This window comes from Dendrobates tinctorius, unplaced genomic scaffold, assembly GCF_039654945.1.
Source record: "Dendrobates tinctorius isolate UK_male_01 unplaced genomic scaffold, ASM3965494v1 ptg000249l, whole genome shotgun sequence".
Lineage (NCBI taxonomy): Eukaryota > Metazoa > Chordata > Amphibia > Anura > Dendrobatidae > Dendrobates > Dendrobates tinctorius.
The window spans coordinates 4,092,327-4,117,847 of record NW_027361916.1 but is presented as its reverse complement, the minus strand read 5'-3'; the positions used below and the strand labels follow the sequence as shown (position 1 = coordinate 4,117,847).

The window sequence follows — 25,521 nt, the reverse complement described above, 5'->3', positions numbered from 1 at the left end:
ACCAGGTAATAGACAGGACTAAATACACACGGCCTATAATTATCTGTATGTAGAGAATGAATTCAGTCCCTGTATGTGTTTCCTCCAGATCTATCCAGTAAGAGGACAACACCAGAGAGATGTCCCCATCCTCTTCTTCCACAGGACTGTAACCAAGAAGATCCCAGTGCTCCTCAGGATCATCAGGTAGATGGAGAGAAGGTGTCAGGAGATCTCCCCTATGATGTGTAGACGGCTGTGAAGGTCTTGTGCTCAGTCTTGTTTTATCCACCAGTATTATATGTTTTATACTTGTGTAATGAGAACGGTGGAGATGGCAGGATTAGAGCTGATCATAGATGGGACTTCTCCATCTGTCGGTGACTTTTACAATATTTGTTTCAGGGTGAAGGTCTGACCCATCTTAATACTACAGAGACATATGTGAGAGATGATGAGTGGTGTAAAGAGAAGATTCCCACATATGACTACCCAGGTGAGTAGTAACCACTGAATGCAGAGAAGTCACAGATTCCTCTCAGTCACCGGCTGTGGCTGCTTTATCGGTGGTGTAGTCCGGCCGTATTACCATGATCACCATTTTGCCTCTAGACCACAACATTCTCCTCCACCCAAAACTGTTCAAATGACTTTGGGCATTGAAAGCCCTTTTCTATAGAACTTACAACCTGGAGGATCCACCTACTCCCTGGTATTAGTGTGAGGGTGATCCCTTAAAGAGAGATCTATATGATTACTTGTACCTAACCCAATATAGGCCGAGTGCGCGCTTAAAGAGTCACACCGAACACAGAGTTAGATGTCTACTCCTTTCTCAGCAAAGGCTTGCACACAACTGAAGTTTATTCTCAAGACAAAGAGACAGGAGATGGGTGTCACACAATCTTCTGAGTAGCCAGTGTCAGTCTATGATAGGTCCATTTCAGCTTCACTTCCATATATGGTATCCAGTATCTCAGCTTCTGCATTCCAAGGATTCCTTCCAAGGTGTTGTCTGAAGACACAGACGCCATCTTGGTACACCATATCTGAACTGACTTATATAAGGTTAGCTGCGTTGTACAGTACCATGAAAGTGAATGTAAATTGAAAAACGCTGTGCACATGCTGCAGAAAAATCTGCGTGGAAACGCTGCGGGTTCATGTCAATTCTTTGTGCGGATCTGCAGCGTTTCTGCACCCATTGACTTGCATTAAGTCGGGCATATCCGGAGCAAAACCGCAGATCTAAAAAATATCTGCGTTTTTGCTGTGGATGAAATGCTGCAGATCGGGAGGGGGGGAAGAGTGGGGGCGGCGTGTCGGCGGAGACTGTCTGCTTGTGCATGTGTGTGGGCGGTGACTGTGTGCGTGTATGGGCCTGTGTGTGCGGGGGTCATCAGGCGGTCTGCCGGGCTGTGCGAAGGTCATTAGGCATATGTCAGGGCTGTGCGGGGGTCATTAGGCATATGTCGGGGCTGTGCGGGGGTCATCGGGCGGTCTGCTGGGCTGTGCGTGGGTCATTAGGCATATGCCGGGGCTGTGCGGGGGTCATCGGTCGGTCTGCCGGGCTGTGCGGGGGTCATTAGGCATATGTCGGGGCTGTGCGGGGGTCATTGGGCGGTCTGCGGGTCTGTGCGGGGGTCATTAGGCACATGCCGGGGCTGTGCGGGGGTCATTAGGCATATGTCGGGGCTGTGCGGGGGTCATCGGGCGGTCTGCTGGGCTGTGCGTGGGTCATTAGGTATACGCCGTGGCTGTGTGGGGGTCATTGCGCGGTCTGCCGGGCTGTGCGGGGGTCATTAGGCATATGTCGGGGCTGTGCGGGGGTCATTGGGCGGTCTGCCGGGCTGTGCAGGGGTCATTAGGCATATGCCGGGGCTGTGCGGGGGTCATTGGGCGGTCTGTCGGGCTGTGCGGGGGTCATTGGGCGGTCTGCGGGGCTGTGCGGGGGTCATTAGGCATATGCCGGGCTGTGCGGGGGTCATTAGGCATATGTCGGGGCTGTGCGGGGGTCATTGGGCGGTCTGCTGGGCTGTGCAGGGGTCATTAGGCATATGCCGGGGCTGTGCTGGGGTCATTGGGCGGTCTGCCGGGCTGTGCGGGGGTCATCAGGCGGTCTGCTGGGCTGTGCGGGGGTCATTAGGCATATGCCGGGGCTGTGCGGGGGTCATTAGGCATATGCCGGGCTGTGCGGGGGTCATTAGGCATATGCCGGGGCTGTGCGGGGGTCATCGGGCGGTCTGCTGGGCTGTGCGTGGGTCATTAGGCATACGCCGTGGCTGTGCGGGGGTCATTGGGCGGTCTGCCGGGCTGTGCGGGGGTCATTAGGCATATGTCGGGGCTGTGCGGGGGTCATTGGGCGGTCTGCGGGGCTGTGTGTACTACAAGTCCCATCGGGCTATGCCTGCTACACTGTCAGTGCTTATACACTTAGATTGGAAGGAAGGATCATCCCCGCGCTGCCGCAAGAAGAATTCCAGAAATTGTAGAGGTGTTAACGTGGTTTCTTCTACGTGTTTGGGGGGTTCAGGTGACCCCTTCATCAGGACATACCACAAATATTGTACCAAATCATTCTCAAACACTATCCGAAGCCAAGAAACATCAAGAAAAGATTAAATTACAAATTAATCTAATTTAAAGATAAAACCACTGCTGCCCCGAAGACACTGAGAGGTAATAATAAATCTGGGACCAAAGGAGCCAACTCTAATTCGGATCTGTCCAGTTCTCTCCCTCTTTCACTTCTTGAGTTCTCCATTCATGATACCACTCCAAGCATGTTGGTACCTTCACTAACCACTATCTCATTAGGTCCTGACGACCCTGATACCTCCACTCCACCAGCCCCACCAATGACACTATTGTAGTGGATCATTCAGATGCCTCTAAATCCGGGACGGTTCCTCTTTTACCCCGGGCAATAAAAAAACTCCCAACTGAACCAATTTTTTGTACCCAAAACCGTAAAAATAAAAAGCACTACAGAGGAACTAGGGGAGGGAGAAAAAGAGGAAAAATACCACCTTAACCCCTCCATCGCTAATGAATTAACTTCTAATATTTGTAATCTTTCTGACTACAAACTCTCTGAAAGTGAGGAATCCCTCCTATCTAGAGGATTGTCCTTCTGTCTCTCCAACAAACCTAAGGATTTTAATTTATTTTTAGATTTACAAATTTTCATAAGGAAATTAAACCTTAAAAGACATTTCTTTATTAAGGAAAATAAATCCAACCCTCCAACCAACACAGAAAATACTGAAGAAACAGATGAATGGTTTCACCTGAACGTACCTGCTAAGTCTAAATTTTATCCTGTTGAGGACAAAAGCCACCATCTATCTATTATCTATCTATCTATCCTTCTATCTATCTCTCTATCTATCCTTCTATCTATCTATCTATTATCTATCTATCCTATAGCTATCTATCTATTTCTCTATTTATTTATCCTTCTATCTATTTATCCTTCTATCTATTATCTATGTATCTGTGTGTTATGGAGTGTGGGTTGGACAAATGTAAATGAGGAGGTTGGACAGAAATGACATCACAAATCTTTTTTTTTTGTTAAATAAGATATCTTTATTTAGCTTACAAAAACGCATACAAATCCGCCTGAAAAACCGCAGCAAAAAGGCATCAAAGACGCAACTGAGTTTTCTCCCAAGAACTGTGGATTTTGTGCGGAAAAATCCGCGGCAAAATCTGCAACGTGTGCACGCAGCCTAAATGTTGTTTGCGCACACTGCAAGACTCAGAAGTGAGAGCGGATTTTGCTGGATTGGTTTATGGAAACCTTGTTGCTTTTCAGCAGCCTTTGAGCCACTAATAGTGCGGGAACCTCTGTTTTTCCATTGACACATGATGGACCTGAGTGAGGACTTGTTTTTTGTGAGATGAGAATTGGTGTTATTTTCGCCTACATAACATTGATTGGTTTCTTTATATTTGATACTAGATGTGTGCCCGATGCTATCGCATCGGGAGGGCAGTAACATCACGATGGGGGCAGCTTTGTGGTGCTGGGGGTGGCGGCCCACCCACTTCCATGCAGTCACAACTGGCAGGAAAGACTTTGTTTTGCGATCTGTGCTGGAGATGGTGTGCGGCGCTTCCAGAGGGTGGCCGCACCCAATCTCCAGCACAGGCCTCAAGTCGCAGTCTTTCCTGGTGACTGTGACTGCATGGAGGTGGGTGGGGAGGCAGCTGTGGGATCCGGCGCATGTAGTCAGACAGTGGGTCCTGGCGGGGGTCTGGCGGTGGCATCCCTCTCATTACTCCCCCCTCATTACACCCTCTCATTATACCCCCTTTATTACACCCCTCTCTTTATACCCCCTCGTTACACCCCTTTAACAGCCTCATGATCGCAGTGATGGCCGGGATCCGAGCGGTGGCCGGGATCCGAGTAGCGGTCGGGATCCCAGCGCCGGTAGGGATCACAGTGGCAGCCTGGATATAAGCGGCAGCTGGGATCCCAGGGGTATTCGGGATCGCAGCTGCGTCCTGGATCTGAGCGGCATCACTTGGGTGTACCAAAATAGCGGTCGGCGTACTTCCGGTGCGGTGCAGTGGATTGTGGGATTCGGGGACATCCAGATGGAAGTGGATGACAGACAATTTAAGGCAATTATATATATACATTTGGGAGGCAGAATGAACAAACAGTTGAACACCGCACACTACTGGCTCATCCAACAAGGTTTTCAATTAGACTGTGAACTGTCATTGTCTTGGTAAATAAAGTTTTTTACATAGCTTGCCATTTTTTAAGTAGAAGTGTTGAAAAATATAAACCTCAAGGATATTTTATTTAAAAAAATTGTTTATTATGTTAGATGACTGTACCAGGAGATCAGAGGGACAGCTGACATCTTCAATTTTTAAATCTGATGATCTTGATATCCTACAAGATACACCTGAAATGAATGCCGTTACTCCAGACACATCATCATCCATTCACAGCAAAGATCTGTCATCTGAACCTATGAAACATGTCCCATCTTCTGATTCTTTACTGACTACTAAGGAAAATCAAAGTCACAAAAGAGGCATTAAAAAACAAACTGCTCCTAAAGCAAAGAAGTCATTTTCATGTTCAGAATGTGGTAAATATTTTACACGGAAATCAGATTTTGTTACTCACCAGAGAATTCACACAGGGGAGAAGCCTTTTTCATGTTCAGAATGTGGGAAATGTTTTAATCATAAAGGGAATCTTAATGAACACCATAGAACTCACACAGGGGAGAAGCCTGTTTCATGTTCAGAATGTGGGAAATGTTTTATCAATAAATCAGTTTGTGTTAAGCACCAGAGAATCCACACAGGAGAGAAGCCTTTTTCATGTTTAGAATGTGGGAAATGTTTTGCACATAAATCACATTTTGTTACCCACCAAAGAACTCACACAGGGGAGAAGCCTTTTTCCTGTTCTGAATGTGGGAAATGTTTTGCACATAAATCACATTTTGTTACCCACCAAAGAACTCACACAGGGGAGAAGCCTTTTTCCTGTTCAGAATGTGGGAAATGTTTTAACACTAAATCAGAATGTGTTACGCACCAGAGAACTCACACAGGAGAGAAGCCTTTTTCATGTTTAGAATGTGGGAAATGTTTTAACACTAAATCAGATTGTGTTATGCACCAGAGAACTCACACAGGAGAGAAGCCTTTTTCATGTTCAGAATGTGGGAAATGTTTTATCAATAAATCAGTTTGTGTTAAGCACCAGAGAACTCACACAGGGGAGAAGCCTTTTTCATGTTCAGAATGTGGGAAATGTTTTAACCTTAAAAGGAATCTTGATGAACACCATAGAACTCACACAGGGATGAAGCCTGTTTCATGTTCAGAATGTGGGAAATGTTTTAGCAGTAAATCAGCCTGTGCTAAGCACCATAGAATCCACACAGGAGAGAAGCCTGTTTCATGTTCAGAATGTGGGAAATGTTTTATCAGTAAATCAGCTTGTGCTAAGCACCATAGAATCCACACAGGAGAGAAGCCTTTTTCATGTTCAGAATGTGGGAAATGTTTTAAATTTAAAAGGAATCTTGATGAACACCATAAAACTCACACAGGGGAGAAGCCTGTTTCATGTTCAGAATGTGGGAAATGTTTTATCAGTAAATCAGCTTGTGTTAAGCACCAGAGAACTCACACAGGAGAGAAGCCTTTTTCATGTTTAGAATGTGGGAAATGTTTTAACAGTAAATCAGATTGTGTTAAACACCAGAGAACTCACACAGGAGAGAAGCCTTTTTCATGTTTAGAATGTGGGAAATGTTTTAACCAGAAAGGGAGTCTTGATGAACACCATAGAACTCATACAGGGGAGAAGCCTTTTTCATGTTCAGAATGTGGGAAATGTTTTACAAGGAAATCAAATTGTGTTAAGCACCAGAGAACCCACATACAGGAGAAGCCTTTTTCCTGTTAATGTGGGAAATTTTTTAACCAGGAAGCGCTTCTTGATCGCCATCAGAGCAGTCACACAGAGGAGAAGCCATTTTCATTTTCTTAATGTAGGAAATATTTTACTTGGAAATCAACTGTTAATAAACATCAGAGATGTCACATAGGGGAGAAGCCTTTTTTTATATTCATAATGTTGGAATAGTTTTAACCAAAATTAAATGTTCTTAAATGGGTTGTCTCTTGTCATTCCTCATGTTTGCTGACAAAAGGATAAAACTAAACTTTATTAATTCCAAATATAAAGCTATACCCATAATTCACCCCCTGAAGATTAGTCAGAAGGTGACTAATAGAAAAAACATATACCCCACATCTCAGTATATAGGGTGAGGTGAGGTTTACACACTCACTCTCCAAGCCTCTCATTTCTGCGGGTTTCATCGTCCTCACCAAAGGCGACTCATCAAGAGACTATTTAATATTGACCTATATTCAAGCGAGACTAAGCGAAAAAAACAACTATAATCATGTATCATGTTATTCAGAACAGTCAGAAAACTAGCCACATATTGGCAGATCCCAGACCTCAAACTATATACTTCGGAAGGTTATAAGCCCCTCCAGTGTCAGGAATAGATAGTATGAATTTGAATTTACCAAATGGCTGCAATGAAACAAAGAGTGAAAAATTTAAAGCGGTCTGAATACTTTCCATACCCACTGTATCAGTAAAAATAACTCCTCTTTATTAGGTAAAGTATAAAAGAATTGCGCCATTTTCCGATATCCGTCGCTTCTCCATTTTTCATGATTTCAAGTTGGGTGAAGGCTTATTTTTCATGTCAAGCTGACTTTTTTAATGGATGCCATTTTGGTGCAGATACGATCTTTTGGTCGTCCTTTACTGAATTTTAATGTTGCGGTGACCAAGAAAAGTAATTCTGGGGTTTTGACATTTTTTCTCGTTACGCCATTTAGCGATCGGGTTAATTCTTTTTTATATTGATAGATCGGGCGATTCTGAATCCGGCTATAACAAATATGTGTATGTTTGATTTTTTATTGTTTTATTTTGAAAGGGGCGAAAGGGGGGTGATTTGAACTTTTATATTTTAGTATTTTTAAAAACATTTTTTTCTACTTTTGGCATTGTGAAGACATACAGCATTGTATCTTAATTAACCAGATGACTATTTTTAGCAAACGAAAAATAATAGAATGTTATCTGTATGTTGGCTTTAAATTTAAGTGCTGATTTCTGGTTGGTCAAGAAAACAGACTTTTGCTTGTGTAAGCCGGTAATATTGACTTTTATTGTGCGCTTATCCTTGATCACTAGTGATGTTTGCTGATATGCTAATTATGCATTGTGTTATGGAGCCAGTTTGCTGACTTCTAAAGCAGAGAGGGAAAAACTATGCAAATAGTTTAAATAATCAAGTAATGCAATAATCTCATCTCCATTCTTACCCTTTATGTAAACACTGAATGAGGGACACTTGTTAAGTCTAAAAATAGGTTACATGCCTCTGTATAAAGAGACTGAGAGAGAGAAACAGCCAGAGAGATTCTGCCAAGACATCTATACATCCAAAGGACAAGAGACAGGACAGCAGCCATATTTTCACAAGGGACATGGACCTATCATTCTATAGGAAACAACCTAGGGGTTTTCAGCCTTGGTTGGAAGAATACAGATCTGCTTCATTGACCATCACTGAACCATGGATACGTTCGGAGAAGCCAGATTGTGGTCTTTGGATCAACTGGCCTTGTACCTTGTATGGACTCAATGGACTGTCATCTTCCTACACTTATTGTTACATCCTCTCTGTGTGCGGGCCACAGGTGGAGTAGTCGACCCTGGAAGATGAAGCCAGGTTGTGATCCTTGGATCAACTGGCCTTGTATGGACTGTCATCTTCCTACACTTGTTGTTACCTCCTCTCTGTGTGCGTGCCACAGGTGGGGTAGTGACCCTGGAAGGTCTGAAGTCACAGCTGCTATTATCCCGGCGGGTTAGTGGAGGGTGAGACTCTGTAATGTCCACCATCTTGGGTACTGTGCTGGGACTGTTCTTTGTGTTATCTGCCTGTTTTGTAGTTCAATAAAGCATTGCCACACTTTTATCCTCACCCTGTGTTGTCTGAGTAGCGTTTTGAACATGTTAAAAGGAGAGCGGGAGTTCAGCAGGACAATGCCTGGTCCATGTGGTTTTGGCTAGCGGGCGGCGCTCATAGCATTCCGGCAGTGCCAAGCATAGAGGTCTGCTGGAGACCTCTGGTTGTCATGCCAGCCCATCGGTGACGAGGTCACCGATGGTGGGATTTCCGGAAATCTTGCTGGAAGTGCCGCTGTCAGAGGCTGTTAGGGGCAAATGGCAGATGTTCAAAACAGCTGACATGTGCCGGAAAAGATGTGGGCTCACCCCCGGAGCCCACATCAAATGGAGGAAGTACATTTACGCCCGATGTCAGAGAGGGGATTGTTTTTACAGAGACAAAAGTAATTAATCATGTACAGTATACATACAATTACAAAAATACACAGCTTCTAATGGTAAATAGTATAGAGTTACGACAAGAAAATATAATTTGTGTAAACCATGTGTAGATATAAAAATTCAGGCAAATGTATATATCACCTGGAGGCTGTGCTGGGCTGCATGCTCTTATCATCTCCCACGTCGACTACTGCAACCTCCTACTCTCTGGCTCCCCTCTAGCACTCTGGCTCCGCTCCAGTCCATCCTACACTCTGCTGCCCGACTAATCCACCTGTCTCCCCGCTATTCCCCAGCCCCCCCCTATGCCAGGCCCTTCACTGGCTTCCTATTGCCCAGAGGCTCCAATTCAAAACCCTACCCATGACATACAAAGCCATCCACAACCTGTCTCCTCCATACATCTGTGACATGATCTCTAGGTACCTACCCGCATGCAACCTTCCATCATCTCAAGATCTCCTTCTCTACTCCCCCCTTATCTCTTCTTCCCACAACCGCATACAAGACTTCTCCCGTGCTTCCCCCATACTCTGGAACTCTCTGCCTGTAAAAAATGCGTATTCTTGTAAAATACTTAGGACTAGTTACCAGATGAAAATGTAGTGGTTTATGTGAATTCTTCCATCAAAGAAGATTATTACAGAAAAACATAAAAATAGGTGAAAGATTGTCCATTAGTTCATAGCATGTATTCTTTCTCTGGGATCTCACATGGCAAATGGCGTCTGTCTCTCTTAGGCTTCTTACGTAGTAAAGTTGCATCTCAGCTGTCTGTCCATTCAATGCTATGTCCGTGCAGAGATGACATCTTCGCGTCTGTGTCTCATGATGGGGAGGGAGCAACAGCGACCTCTAGAGTAAACCCCCACCTTAAATATACATCTTTCAAAGCATGTGATCTCCACATATGGAGTTGTCTTTAACATGAGCTAAACTTAAATATGTAGTGGAGTTGACATTTAACATGAGCTAAACATGCTAAAATAACACATGCAGTGTCAGCGGAAGGCACTGTTCAGCACAGAACTGAGTGTAATAAGAAATTAACGGATTATTAATATTTAACAATTCCCCCTTTTGAGGGAGACAGACATTAATTGGAACCCTCAAAATATAATGAGATCTTCTTTCTTCTTTTCTTCTTCTTTGATAAAATAGTTTAATATCAATAATAATAATATCAGATTATTGTTATACGTACTCGATGACATAATTGATGTGAATTCATGTTATGGTAAGCCGTGAACAATATTCATATAAAATATGTATAATTATACTTCCCTAAACCTAAATTGAAGCATCTCAGGTTCAGTCATCATCATCTGATGTCATCCGGTCTTCATTTTGATGTCTTCTTGGTTCTTTTAAAAAACACAGTTTTTCGATAGCATATAGATGTTGTAGAAATCGTGTTGTGTCAAGTCAAAGTCCATAAATTCAAATGTTGATAACAAAGTCTATAGATGAAATGCAGCTTTAATATCTGTGCAGTGTCACCTTTAAAAACCTGGGCTTACATTGGCTCGCCTTGGATATTCTGGAATCCTCCATCGGTACTGGTCTTTGAACAGCTGTGATGTCTTTGGTCAGCAAAGCAAGGGTTAAAATGACTCTTCCTTGCTAAACATAGCACCATAACCAGTCCTCAGTCCCAGTGGCGGATCTTAATAGGGGCGGATGGGGCGGTCGCCCCGGGCCCAAGGTTTTTTGGGGGCCCAGGGAGCAGGGGCGGGCTGGGCCGGGTGGCAGAGAGGCAAATGCCCCCCCCGGGCCACTCCCCCAGCACCTGTACAGGGCCGGCCGTGCCCTGTGCTGTGACGCCGCCGGCAGCAGACAGCCGCCCGCGTCACAGTCTATGGGGCCGGCCGGGTCCGGGAGCTGTGCACGGCCGTCGCAGTCATCTTCGGCTGCTCAGCTCCGGCTCCCTCCGGCTGCACTTCCGGGTCAGATGTCGGGCATGCGCAATGACGTCATCGTGCATGCCCGACATGTCCCAGAGGATGCTGAAAGCAGAGGCGCTGCTGGGGAGCGAGCCGGCTGTGAGGTAAGTATGGGGAACTTTTTTATTTATAAAATGAATTAAATGGGGGAGGGGGTGAGTGGGGGCTGTACACAATGAAGGGGGGGTGACTGGGGCCTGTATCTGATGAAGGGGGGGTGACTGGGGCCTGTATATGAAGGGGGGTGACTGGGGCCTGTATCTGATGAAGGGGGGGTGACTGGGGGCTGTATATGATGAAGGGGGGTGACTGGGGGCTGTATATGATGAAGGGGGGGTGACGGGGCTGTATATGATGAAGGGGGGTGACTGGGGGCTGTATCTGATGAAGGGGGGTGACTGGGGGCTGTATCTGATGAAGGGGGGTGACTGGGGCCTGTATCTGATGAAGGGGGGTGACTGGGGGCTGTATATGATGAAGGGGGGTGACTGGGGGCTGTATATGATGAAGGGGGGTGACTGGGGGCTGTATATGATGAAGGGGGGTGACTGGGGGCTGTATATGATGAAGGGGGTGACTGGGGGCTGTATCTGATGAAGGGGGGTGACTGGGGCCTGTATATGATGAAGGGGGGGTGACTGGGGCTGTATATGATGAAGGGGGGTGACTGGGGGCTGTATATGATGAAGGGGGGTGACTGGGGGCTGTATATGATGAAGGGGGGTGACTGGGGGCTGTATATGATGAAGGGGGGTGACTGGAGCTGTATATGATGAAGGGGGTGACTGGGGGCTGTACGTGATGAAGGGGGTGAGTGGGGCTACACAGGATGAAGGGGGTTGAGTGGGGCTAGACATGATGAAGGGGGTGAGTGGGGTTGTACATGATGAAGGGGGTGAGTGGGGGCTTCACATGATGAAGGGGGTGAGTGGGGCTGTACAGGATGAAGGGGGGGTGACTGGGGTTGTACGGGATGAAGGGGGTGAATGGGGGCTTCACATGATGAAGGGGGTGAGTGGGGCTTCACAGGATGAAGGGGGGATGAGTGGGGGCTTCACATGATGAAGTGGGGTGAGTGGGGCTGCACATGATGAAGGGGGGGTGAGTGGGGCTGCATATGATGAAGGGGGGTGAGTGGGGCTGAACATGATTAAGTGGGGGATAAGTGGGGCTGCACTTGATGAAGTGGGGGATAAGGGGGACTGCACATGATGAATTAAGGGGTAAGTGGGACTGCACATGATGAATTAAGGGGTAAGTGTGACTGCACATGATGAATTAAGGGGTAAGTGGGACTGCACATGATGAATTGGGGGTAAGGGGAACTGCACATGATGAATTAAGGGGTAAGTGGGACTGCACATGATGAATTGGGGGTAAGGGGGACTGCACATGATGAATTGGGGGTAAGGGGCACTGCACATGAAGTGGGGGTAAGGGGGACTGCACATGAAGTGGGGGTAAAATTAGCTGCACATGATGATGGGGGAGTGGGGCTGCACATGAAGTTGGGGGGGAAGGGGACTGCACATGATGAAATGGAAGGGGGGATAAGGGGCTGCAAATGATGAAGCGGCACTGCAGATGAAGTGAGTGGGTGATAGGGGACTGCAATGGATGAAGTAAGGGGACTTCAAATTAAAGTGGGGACATTAAAGTGGATCCCCTATGGCCAGGATCACGTTGGGCGATTTTGTGCGTATTGGCCATAGGCCTACAGCTTATGTGCAACGTCTTTTTAGGCCGTGTCCACACGTGGTGGAATGGTGGCGGGTTTTCCGTATGGACCCGCAGCAAACCAAGTGCTGCGGTCCGTACGGCTGTCAATTCCCGCACGGGGACTGCAGCGCCCAGGTGGGAAGGGGGGTACAGGGGCCCAGGTTTTATGAACAGCCCCGGGCCCATAGTCCACTTAATCCGCCACTGCTCAGTCCTAATGCACAGGACATATGTCAGGGTTGTAGCTTCCTGACAATTACCTTATTGTTCACCAGCCTTCATTGAAGCTTTTCAGGTGGAACTTGGTAAGAACGTGATAACACCGTTCATCTCAGCATCATAGGATTATCGTCCTCTAGTTGTCAGGTTAGATACTTAATTGTGACTGTCAGTGGTGGATACTGCACTTGTGGCTGTCAGTGGTGGATACTGCACTTGTGACTGTCGGTGGTGGATACTGCACTTGTGGCTGTCGGTGGTGGATACTGCACTTGTGACTGTCGGTGGTGGATACTGCACTTGTGACTGTCGGTGGTGGATACTGCACTTGTGACTGTCGGTGGTGAATACTGCACTTGTGGCCGTCGGTGGTGGATACTGCACTTGTGGCCGTCGGTGGTGGATACTGCACTTGTGGCCGTCGGTGGTGGATACTGCACTTGTGGCCGTCGGTGGTGGATACTGCACTTGTGGCCGTCGGTGGTGGATACTGCACTTGTGGCCGTCGGTGGTGGATACTGCACTTGTGGCCGTCGGTGGTGGATACTGCACTTGTGGCCGTCGGTGGTGGATACTGCACTTGTGGCCGTCGGTGGTGGATACTGCACTTGTGGCCGTCGGTGGTGGATACTGCACTTGTGGCCGTCGGTGGTGGATACTGCACTTGTGGCCGTCGGTGGTGGATACTGCACTTGTGGCCGTCGGTGGTGGATACTGCACTTGTGGCCGTCGGTGGTGGATACTGCACTCGTGGCCGTCGGTGGTGGATACTGCACTCGTGACCGTCTGTGGTGGATACTGCACTCGTGACCGTCTGTGGTGGATACTGCACTCGTGGCCGTCGGTGGTGGATGCTGCACTTGTGGCCGTCGGTGGTGGATACTGCACTCGTGACTGTCAGTGGTGGATACTGCACTCGTGACCGTCTGTGGTGGATACTGCACTTGTGGCCGTCGGTGGTGGATACTGCACTTGTGACTGTCGGTGGTGGATACTGCACTTGTGACTGTCAGTGGTGGATACTGCACTTGTAATTGACACAGTCTATTACTCAGAAATCATAGCTTTGTTACCTTCTGGGACTTCTGGATCGCGGTGTTTTTCTTCTTGCTACTGGTAAGAATCAATTGAATTTAGAAATATGAAAAGTCTTTATTAACATAATTTCAGTTCTTGCTTGAAGTCTTCATTCCCTATTCTATACCAAACCTGGTAATTTTCCTAACCTATAATATCACAGCGTACCATAGCAATCAGTAACATCCATATAATTATTATCAGAATTTGTACCATATATGGATTTCAAAAACAATAATAAACCAATAATAAGTGATGATACATTATTATCCATATTCTTCATGTGTTAGAACATTTTTATGTCATAGGTGTAATTACCTTTTTCAACCCATAGGTGTCAATGTGTTTTATGTAACCAGTGTTTTCATCTTTATTATTCAACTTTATTAATAGAATATATTTATTATACTAATAATATGTAGGAATGTATAGCCATGAACCAAAATAAGAATATATAAATGAATGAATGAATAAAAGAATTGTTGCATAGAATTCAGAACTGAAACATTTTCCTTTGTAATAGAACCATATCATCGCTATATTTAATGAAGCAATATTCTATACTAGACATTACTTTATTAAATATTGATGGTTTTTTTCTTGATTGACAGAAAAAATAAAAATTTAGGAATTCAAATAAAAATAGAATAATAAAATTGAAAATGAAAAACAAGAATAAAAATAAGGCCTTTATATTGATACCAAATGCAGAGTAGTTATGTCCTCAGTAACATATACTCTTAATATTTCCATGATCTCGATTATTTCATAATTGTCATAAACTTGTTACCAAAATATCCAAATTATGCAACTTTGCATGTAATACTCTTCTCAGTGTAAATAAATGACTCTTTATAATACTTAATGTTATTATACCCAATACTTATACCATTGTACCTTATTAATATTTCTTTTTTATTAAAATGTGTGAAGAAGAGGTATTAATCTAATGTGATGATGAAGTCAGGATCAAAAACATATTTCCCCCTTAATACCAAAAAATATTGTTTTATGAAATAATTCATTTATCAAACCAAAATGAAAAATAATTAATTTATAAATTATGTGAATTTATACTTGCTTATACCATTATTTGTCTGAAGATGTGTAACCATTAAAATTAATTTGAATATCATAAAATTATCCTTTGGAAAAATTAATTTAAATGTAGATTTTCTTAAACCATTTTGATGTGCGATTGCACCTATCCACAATTAACTAAATCAAGAAATAATTACTAAAGAAATCTAGAAATATATGCTGTGTAGATAATATTTCATTATATCTTAATATTCTAAGAATTTAACTGATCTGCATATTTCTCCTAAAGACAAAGTTTTTCCTCATACAGAACCTCGAGGCGTCTCATACATCAAATGTATCACATTACTCCTAAGCAGCTGCTCATACACGCATCATCTGTCACTCAGACTGTGTCACATATAAGTTCACACCACAGATTTCACATACGAAGGTGTATTTTAACCCAAATTATCCTAATTATCAATGCGCATTGTAAACTATTACATTTAGTATCTTAATATTTCTTGGTAAATTCCCCAAATACACATGACATAAATATATGTTGTATAGCTATACTTGAAACTTTAGGCCTAGGAAAAAAAATTCCTTTGATATGCAAAAGTTGAGACTCCTTAAAAATTCTTTTTCTAAAGAACAAGGACATGGTATACTGGTATACTTATTATTAGAACAAAGTTCAAATTTCACATTCTGTAGTTGTCATTCATGCCATGCAGTAAAGGCATACACACAGAACACATTTTAAATTGTTAGTTATATGAATATTATTTAAGTGTTAAATATATAAAATCATGCAATTATTATAACTTCCTGTGTAAATAAAGGCATAAATCCTTGTAAGAGAATTTTTCGCGATTAAGTCCTGCTTTGAAATGAAAATTCTAAGGAAAAATAAAAGAGAAGGTTAATATATTCATAATTCTAAATATTACTGGAGTAGATTTTAATTTTCACTACAAAATACAGTTCTACAAATTCAAATAAAGAATCTTTTTGTGACGCAATAACACGAGATGCAGGATTTAAAAACCAAAATTTGGTTACAAAAGTCTTTATGAGGGACTGTGTCTTGACATTCTCACTCAGCATTCTATACAGGCGTTCATATATGGACATGAATGTGTAGGTACATTCCTTCCGACCAATCCTTAATTTTTGAAGAATATCAATATCTGGATAATTTTCATTTGATGCACAAAAAATCAGAATTTTTAATCTGTCTTTATCATTTAAGTTCTCATGTGTTTCACCAGATAACTTTAAAGTCAATCTCCTAGCAAAATTTACAGGGATCCACATTTTGAACAACTGATTCTTCTCTTCGTTAGTTAAATCAAATTTCTCAGCACAGCTTTCAAAAACCTCAGAGTTTCTACAAACATGGATTTTGTTATCACATGCAGGAATGATTTTGCATATTTTTAACACATTTTTCCTTACTTTACTTCAGAGTTGGGCCTCTGAGTGGTCTATTCTTAGTGGTCCGTCTTTCCCTTGTACGTCCTCTACATCAAATCTGAAGTCTCCTCCTACTTCTCCATCTTGTTCCACGTCTGCAAGGTCACCTTGAATGGCTGCTACAGACACTTGATTACAGTCTTGTTCAATCTCCCTAACTTTACAGCCAATCTCGGGAACATCACTATTTTCCTTCACACAGCAATCATCTTTGGATTTCTCTGACACCGACCTATGAAATATACCATTTGTAGAATATTTTTTAATCTCTTTCTCTATTGAAAAGCTTAGTATCTATCTTTAGATTTTCCACTTCACATTCTGCATATAAGCTGAGCCATAATACTTCTGAATTAGACTCATCTACAGACTTAAATTTCAATTTACTCTGCTTAGAATAACAAGTAATGACATCCATATTTCTTACCTTGAAATATCTCAGCTTGTCGTTCCTTTGATGGACAACGCTGGGCTCTTGTCTTCACACGTCTGGCTTCAGCACGTCTGGCACTTGTAGTACTTCTCAATCCATCTGGCAATTCTTAGTCCTCACTTCTAGGTTCTGTCTGATTCTTGTGAGTAGTGGAGTTCCTCATAACTTGCACATATGACTGACGTTAGCAAAGTTCAATCCCCCTTTTGGGCAAGTTGAGGGAAATCCGCAAAAAAAGTACAAAAATTCAGATCCTGGCTGGCTCGCCAATGTAAAAAATGCGTATTCTTGTATAATACTCAGGACTAGTTACCAGATAAAAATGTAGTGGTTTATTTGAATTCTTCCATCAGAGAAATAACTATTACAGAAAAACATAAAAAATAGGTGAAAGAGAGATTGTCCATTAGTTCATAGCAAAGCAACATGTATTCTTCCTCTCTGGGATCTCACATGGCAAATGGCGTCTGTCTCTCTTAGGCTTCTTACGTAGTAAAGTTACATATCAGCTGTCTGTCCATTCAATGCTATGTACGTGCAGAGATGACATCTTCGCGTCTGTGTCTCAAGATGGGGAGGGAGCAACAGCGACCTCTAGAGTAAGCCCCCACCTTAAATATACATCTTTCAAAGCACGTGATCTCCACATATGGAGTTGACCTTTTACCATGAGCTAATCTTACATATGTAGTGGAGTTGACATTTACCATTTGCTAAAATAGCACATGCAGTGTCAGTGGAAGGCAATTGCCAGAACAGAACTGAGTGTGATAAGAAATTAACAACCAAATTATTAATATTTAACATCTCGTCCCATTATTAATAGATAATGTGTCGGATAGAAGGCCGTCTCCCCTAATTATCAGTTTAGGGTCAGTGTATAAGGAGAGAATGATACATAACAAGAAAAGTCCCAACCCAATATGTCATAGAGTGATCTTGAAGAAAGTCCGGGCACTATGTCCAACGCTTCTTCAGTGTCGGCAGAAACAAGGCACATTGGGATCCCCGGGGTTTCCGCATTTGACATTAATAACAATGTTTTCTCACGAGCTTCTCTGTCCTTAATAAAGCCAACCTGATGGTCGGTAACAATTGGGGCAGGTAGTGGGAGAGCCGGGCTGTAATCACTGTAGAGAATATTTTCACATCTACAGTAATTAGTGATATTGGATGAAAATTAGGGCAGACATTTGGTTCTTCTCCAGGCTTTCAAAAACAATGTTATGTCAGCCTCAAGTAATTAAGGGGCAGAGAGGGAGTCTTCTGAGATATTACTGAACACTTCTCCTAAAATGGTAATAACTGGGGTGCAAACCTCTTATAAAATCTATTATTGCCTCCATCTGGCCCAGGGTTCTTCCCGATAGGGTATGATTTAATGGCCTCTCCGATCTCTTCCTCAGTGACAGCTTTGTCTAGTTCCTCCAGCTCAGGGGTCTGTAAGGAAGGAAGAGCAGCGTCCATAATATATTTGTCAATTTGTCTTTCCAGAATATTAGGTGGCATGTCGTGGTATTATCCATGGATATTATAGAGCGAGCTATAACAGCAACAACATGCCTCAGCTTTATTTTCTTTATTTTGGATACATACGTATGTCCCTTGCATGCATGGATATAACCTCCTTGCCAATGAGAGACCACATTTATCTGTGGATTCGTACGAGTACCTTCTCATGTGATCTTGGTATTTTCTATACGTTTCATCTATTAACAACTTTATCGTCTTTCTTTTTTCAATCAGATAATTTTTATTGAACAAAACAAAGAATTACTAACATTTTGTTTTTCTTATACAAACATTGTGAGAAAAATAATAAAAAAAATAAAAACCAGTAAACAATACAACAACCGGTTACAATGATATAAATCCCAATTTCGCTCTATAGTAGAGGGTGTACAGCAGTGAATAACGCTGTGCATCCCCTGTAGTCCCAGAGCGTCTCTCCCAAACCCCCCTCCAGCCCCCTTCTCTCTTTCTCCCTACAGTCAGGTTAGAAGTTGAGAGTGAGTGGGAAGGGGCCGATTACAGCACAGCAGAGATCAGAGCAGAGCCATGAAGATGCCTGCCACCCTGTGTGTCTGTGTCATCTCCTCCTGAGTACTCATCATGGCTGCTTGTAAAGCACTGTCCTGGGAAAGGATCTGTACAAGTGAAACCACAGAACCTGGTAAGTATACATGCATATGTGTATCTGTGTGTGTACATGTGCAGTATACTGTGTGCCTGTATATGTGTATATAGTATGTGTGTGCATATATACAGGATATAGTATGATTGTGTATATCTGGTGCATGTGAGTTTATATATATGTATATACATGTACATACAGTATATAGTATGTGTATGTATATTATATTTGTATACTGCATGTGTGCACTATATTGTGTAAATATATAAACTGTATATGTATGTGAGCATACTGTATATACTGTATATAAACTGAATGTGTGTATATACTGTATATATGTGCTTATATACACAGTATGTGTGTACTGTATATACAGCATATAGTGTATGTTTCTATATTTATAAAGCATAAATAATGTGTGTACATGTATAGTGTGTATCTGTGTATATGTGCTGCATATATCATCCTGTAATTGTAGTGTCGCCATTAGAGTTGAGCGAAACGGGTCGACAAAAATTCAAAAGTCGCCGACTTTCGCCAAAGTCGGGTTTCATCAAGCGAAACCCGACCCCAGCGTGAGGTCGGCCACGCCAAAGTCGCGTTTCACATGATGCTTGAGCGCCCTTTTTGCAGCCAATCAGGAAGAACGGACACTGTGGGCAACGTGATGACATAGGCAGCGGTCACCACCATCTTGGAGAAGGGCATGCAAGTGATTGGCTTGCTTTGTGGGGCGTCACAGGGGGTATAAAAGGGTGGGGACGCCGACCGCCATGTTACTCATGCTGATCTCAGAATAGGGAGAGCTGCTGCTGCTGATTCTGTAGGAAGAGCGTTAGGCAGGGAAGAAGATACCAAAAACTGATTCTGCTGCTAGCGATTTTGCCTGTACAACACACCAATCACTGTGCAGTGCAAGGGGAGGCTATATCTTGGTGCATCAGCTCTGTTGGTTATTAGGCTGCCTTTTAAGGTTCCCTGGTAGCTGCATTGCTGTGTGCACACTGCTGAGCAAACTGCTTTTTTCAAAGCAATCCAGATTTTATTGTTTTGTCCTTGTGAGTTACTGAGCGTTCATTTTTTACACACCGTACAGCGGTGTACGCTCCTCACACTGTACCGTGTAACGGCTGTTGTCACGGTCAACATTGAAGCTAGATACGTGTGTGACTCTGTAAGGAAAAGCCGAGGAGTTTGTCTGTTCTTACAGACCTACACCTTATAGTTTTGTCCGTTTTTCAAACAGTATAGTATATTTGCTGTTTGATTAGATTCAAAACTAGAGAGAGACAGCGTGCGTCAGTCCGTATCCAAAAACACGGAGCTTGACAATTTTACATACACCGTACAGTGGTGTACGTGTACGCTCCTCTCTCAGTACCGTGTAACGACTGTTATCACGACCACCTTTCTAACAGCATAGAGAATCTGCCTTTCACATTGCGGTGTTAAATAAACAGGGCCTGACTGAATCCAACAGTGTCCTGAAGTGTGCAGTCATGGCCAAAAGTTTTGAGAATGACACCAAAATTAAATTTTCACATGATCTGTTGCCCTCTGGTTTTTATTTGTGTTTGTCTGATGTTTACATCACATACAGAAATATAATTGCAATCATATTATGAGTGCCAAAAGGTTATATTGACAGTTAGAATGAGTTAATGCAGCAAGTCAATATTTGCAGTGTTGACCCTTCTTCTTCAGGACCTCTGCAATTCTCCATGGCATGCTCTTAACCAACTTCTGGACCAAATCCTGACTGATAGCTGTCCATTCTTGCATAAGCAATGCTTGCATTTTGCCAGAATTTGTTGGATTTTATTTGTCCACCCGTCTCTTGATGATTGCCCACAAGTTCTCAATGGGATTAAGATGTGGGGAGTTTCCAGGCCATGGACCCAAAATCTCTATATTGTGTTACATGAGCCATTTAGTGATCACCTTTGCTTTATGGCAAGGTGCTCCATCATGCTGGAAATGGCATTGTTGGGCGCCAAACTGCTCTTGGACGGTTGGGAGAAGTTGCTCTTGAAGGACATTCTGGTACCATTCTTTATTCATGGCTGTGTTTTTAGGCAAGACTGTGAGTGAGCCGATTCCCTTGGCTGAGAAGCAACCCCACACATGAATCGTTTCAGGATGCTTAGCAGTTGGCATGAGACAAGACTGGTGGTAGCGCTCCCCTCTTCTTCTAAGCTGTTTTCCAGATGTCCCAAATATTCGAAAAGGGGATTCATCTGAGAAAATGACTTTACCCCAGTCCTCAGCAGTCCACTCCCTGTACCTTTTGCAGAATATCAGTCGGTCCCTGATGTTTTTTATGGAGAGAAGTGGCTTCTTTGCTGCCTTCCTTGAAACCAGGCCATGCTCAAAGAGTCTCCGCCTCACAGTGCATGCAGAAGCACTCACACCAGCCTGCTGCCATTGCTGAGCTAGCTCGGCACTGCTGGTAGTCCGATCCCGCAGCTGAAACAGTTTTAAGATATGGTCCTGGCATTTGCTGGTCCTTCTTGGGCGCCCAGGAGCCTTTAAGGCAACAATGGAAGCTCTCTCCTTGAAGTTCTTGATGATGCGATAGATTGTTGACTGAGGTGCAATCTTTGTAGCTGCGATACTCTTCCCTGTTAGGCCATTTTTGTGCAGAGCAATGATGGCTGCACGTGTTTCTTTAGAGATAACCATGGTTAACTGAAGAGAAACAATGGTACCAAGCACCAGCCTCCTTTTAAAGTGTCCAGTGGTGTCATTCTTACTTAATCATGACTGATCGCCAGCCCTGTCCTCATCAACACCCACACCTGTGTTAATGGAACAATCACTAAAACAATGTTAGCTGCTCCTTTTAAGGCAGGAATGCAATGATGTTGAAATGTGTTTTGGGGGTTAAAGTTCATTTTCTTAGCCATTATTGACTTTGCAAGTAATTGCTGTAAAGCTGATCACTCTTTGACATTCTGGAGTATATGCAAATTGCCATTAGAAAAACTGAAGCAGTAGACTTTGTAAAAATTAATATTTGTAGCATTCTCAAAACTTTTGGCCATGACTGTAGATAGATTCCAATTCTCCACAGTCCTCCATACACCTTTCTAACAGCATAGAGAATCTGCCTTTCACATTGCGGTGTTAAATAAACAGGGCCTGACTGAATCCAACAGTGTCCTGAAGTGTAGATAGATTCCAATTCTCCACAGTCCTCCATACACCTTTCTAACAGCATAGAGAATCTGCCTTTCACATTGCGGTGTTAAATAAACAGGGCCTGACTGAATCCAACAGTGTCCTGAAGTGTAGATAGATTCCAATTCTCCACAGTCCTCCATACACCTTTCTAACAGCATAGAGAATCTGCCTTTCACATTGCGGTGTTAAATAAACAGGGCCTGACAGAATCCAACAGTGTCCTGAAGTGTAGATAGATTCCAATTCTCCACAGTCCTCCATACACCTTTCTAACAGCATAGAGAATCTGCCTGTCACATTGCGGTGTTAAAAAAACAGGGCCTGACTGAATCCAACAGTGTCCTGAAGTGTAGATAGAATCCAATTCTCCACAGTCCTCCATACACCTTTCTAACAGCATAGAGAATCTGCCTTTCACATTGTGGTGTTAAATAAACAGAGCCTGACTGAATCCAACAGTGTCCTGAAGTGTAGATAGATTCCAATTCTCCACAGTCCTCTATACACCTTTCTAACAGCATAGAGAATCTGCCTGTCACATTGCGGTGTTAAATAAACAGGGCCTGACTGAATCCAACAGTGTCCTGAAGTGTAGACAGATTCCAATTCTCCACAGTCCTCCATACACCTTTCAAACAGCATAGAGAATCTGCCTTTCACATTGTGGTGTTAAATAAACAAGGCCTTACTGAATCCAACAGTGTCCTGAAGTGTAGAGACATTCCAATTCTCCCCTCTACTATATACACCTTGTACCTTGTTTTACAGTACTAGAGAGTTGGTGGAAATTAGGTAAATTTTTCCAAAAAATGAGGAAGTGTGGTGGAAGAGTCCATGGAAGTGGGCGGGGGTTGGCAGCTGGTAATGATGGTGGTGGTGGTGGATCTGCTGGTAGTGGCAAAAGCAAAATAGCACTTAATGCAGGAGGTGTTGAGGTTGCGTCATCGTCTGACTCCACAAGGCCTCGAAGGCTCCCTTTTCTGGGAGTAGGTAAACCGCTTCTAAAGCCGGAGCTTCAAGAACAAGTTTTGGCTTACATTGCTGACTCAGCCTCCAGCTCTATTGCCTCCTCTTCTGAAGTTTTAAAAAATAAAAGCAGTGATTCGTCATTGGAGGCTCATGGTCATGAACCACACCTTTCCTTGTGTCCTTCACCCCTACCAAAATTGAAGGATGCGGCAGGCCACACTACAGATTACTCCATGGAGCTGTTTTCACATACCATCCCTGGGTTATCAAGTCAAATCGTGAATTACCCAGGCAAAGATGAATCTGACATGGAGTGCACTGATGCACAGCCACTGATAGATGATTCTGCTGGTACATTCACTCACAGCACTACATTGTCCTCGCTGTGTACTGAGCCAGAATCTGATCCAGATGAAACTCAGGTGCCCCTTCGCGCATACTATACCACCATACACGGTGACACAGAGGAAGGTGCACATGACATTGAAGAGGAGGTGATGGATGACCCAGTTGTTGACCCAGATTGGCATCCATTGGGGTTAGAGTGTGCCGCTGCCAATAGCTCAGAAGAGGAGGATGAGGAGGAGCATCCGTAGCAGGCATCAACATTGCAACAGTTGTTATCTGGCAGGCCCGGAGCAGTCCAAAAACGGGTTACAAAAACCCCAAAAATTGCAGGACAGCTTGGCCAGATGGTCAAAAGAGCACAGCGTGCAAGGCCTCAAACTGTCTAATTATCAACGTTACAAGGTGGAACTCCACCCTGCACATGGTTGAGCGGCTGTGCGAACAGAGGCAGGCTGTAATGCATTTGTGGGAGGATACCTGGACAGGCACTTTGAGGGCAGACATGGAGTTGACCTGTGTGCAGTGGTCAAAGCTGAAAGACCTCTGTAAAGTCCTTCAGTGTTTTGAGGAATGCACATGGCTGGTAAGCGCAGACGATGCCATCATAAGCATGAGCATCCCACTTATGCGTCTGCTCATGCAAACTTTGACGCACATTAAGGAGCAGGCGTCTGCAGCCGAGGTTGACAAGGAGGAAGAGGAGGGGGGAATCCTTGCTGACAGCCATTGTCTGCTCCGGGACCTCTCCTGGATGAGGTGGAGGAGGAAGAGGAGGAGGAGGGTGATGATGGGGATGATTATTTAGGGGAGGAGGATGCTTCTCGTGTGTCCAGAGAAAATGTTGGCGTGGCAAGGGCTGGTACAGGGTTTGTGCGTGACTGGAGGGATGTGGATTTGCCAGAAAGTGCTCCTCCACCATGCAGTCGCACTGCATCATTGACACCAGGAACATTGGCCCACATGTCAGATTATGCCTTGCAGATCCTAAAAAGGGATCCCCATATTGCCAAAATGATGAACGATGATGACTACTGGTTGGCCAGCATCCTCGATCCACGCTATAAATGCAAATTCCAAAACATCATGCCACAGGAGAACCTTGACCTAATATTGGCTAACAAACAAGCAACTCTGGTAAACAGGTTGGTTGAGGCATTCCCAGCACACAGCAGCGGTGATGTTTGTCACACAAGCCATAGGGGCCGGAGGCAGCTTGGAAGAGGTGTTGGTGGTTCAAACATCAGAAGTGGCGTTGGAGAAAGGGGTTTCATGACCATGTTGTGGAGTGATTTTTCAAGTCCCGCTCAAACGACTGGTAATACTGCATCGATGGAAAGTGACAGGAGACAGCACTTGTCAACTATGGTTACAAACTACTTTTCTTCCCAGGTCGATGTTCACCCACACAGGTCATTCCCCTTTGACTATTGGGCCGCTAAACTGGACACCTGGCCTGAATTGGCACAATACGTGTTACAGGAGCTCGCTTGCCCAGCTGCAAGTGTGCTATCGGAAAGAGTCTTCAGTGCTGCTGGATCAATCCTGACAGAAAAAAGGACCCGTCGGTCAACCCAAAATGTGGATGATCTAACCTTCATTGAAATGAACCATGCATGGGTTTCCAAGGATTTTGTCCCACCTTCCCCTGATGACACATAGGTTGACAGAAAAATGGCTTGCTTTGGTCCTCCTCTTCCTGTGACTTGACCAATTTCGCCTTTTGCATCAGCTGAATGTCCAACATCAGCATATGCCACTTTGTAAACCTCCCTAACTGGGCTGCCCCCCCCCATGGTCGGGTTCACCAGCAAGCGCACGCAACCATGCGAGTGCCGTTGCCCTTGACAGGTGGGTAGGCCGACTCTTGGGTGCGGGCACTGGCACAGGGTCCCACATAGTGCAATCAAGTGTCTCTGACGGTGGTGGTGCACACCCACCGTCAGACACACCGCCGTACTATGAGGGGCCCAGTGCCAGTACCGACGCCCACGAGTGGGCCACCCGTGCTTGGCCAGGGCCCCAGCATTTGCAATCTTTACCTCTCCCTGCTCCTCCGCTGTGTAGTCTGGGCTGTCAAATC

At 44.2% G+C, this 25,521-nt stretch overlaps 1 long non-coding RNA gene and 1 pseudogene across 1 annotated transcript; one reads left to right on the top strand and one right to left on the bottom strand.

The window, feature by feature from the left end:
• Positions 1 to 386: 386 nt before the first annotated feature.
• Positions 387 to 25,521, top strand: part of LOC141063286 (uncharacterized) — a 40,912-nt pseudogene continuing 15,777 nt past the window's right edge.
• On the bottom strand, positions 15,920 to 18,580 carry LOC141063288 (uncharacterized). Its single transcript, XR_012224856.1, has 3 exons — positions 18,126 to 18,580; positions 16,802 to 17,168; positions 15,920 to 16,606 (listed from the first exon to the last, which is right to left on the bottom strand). It is a non-coding gene; the product is annotated as an uncharacterized lncRNA (long non-coding RNA).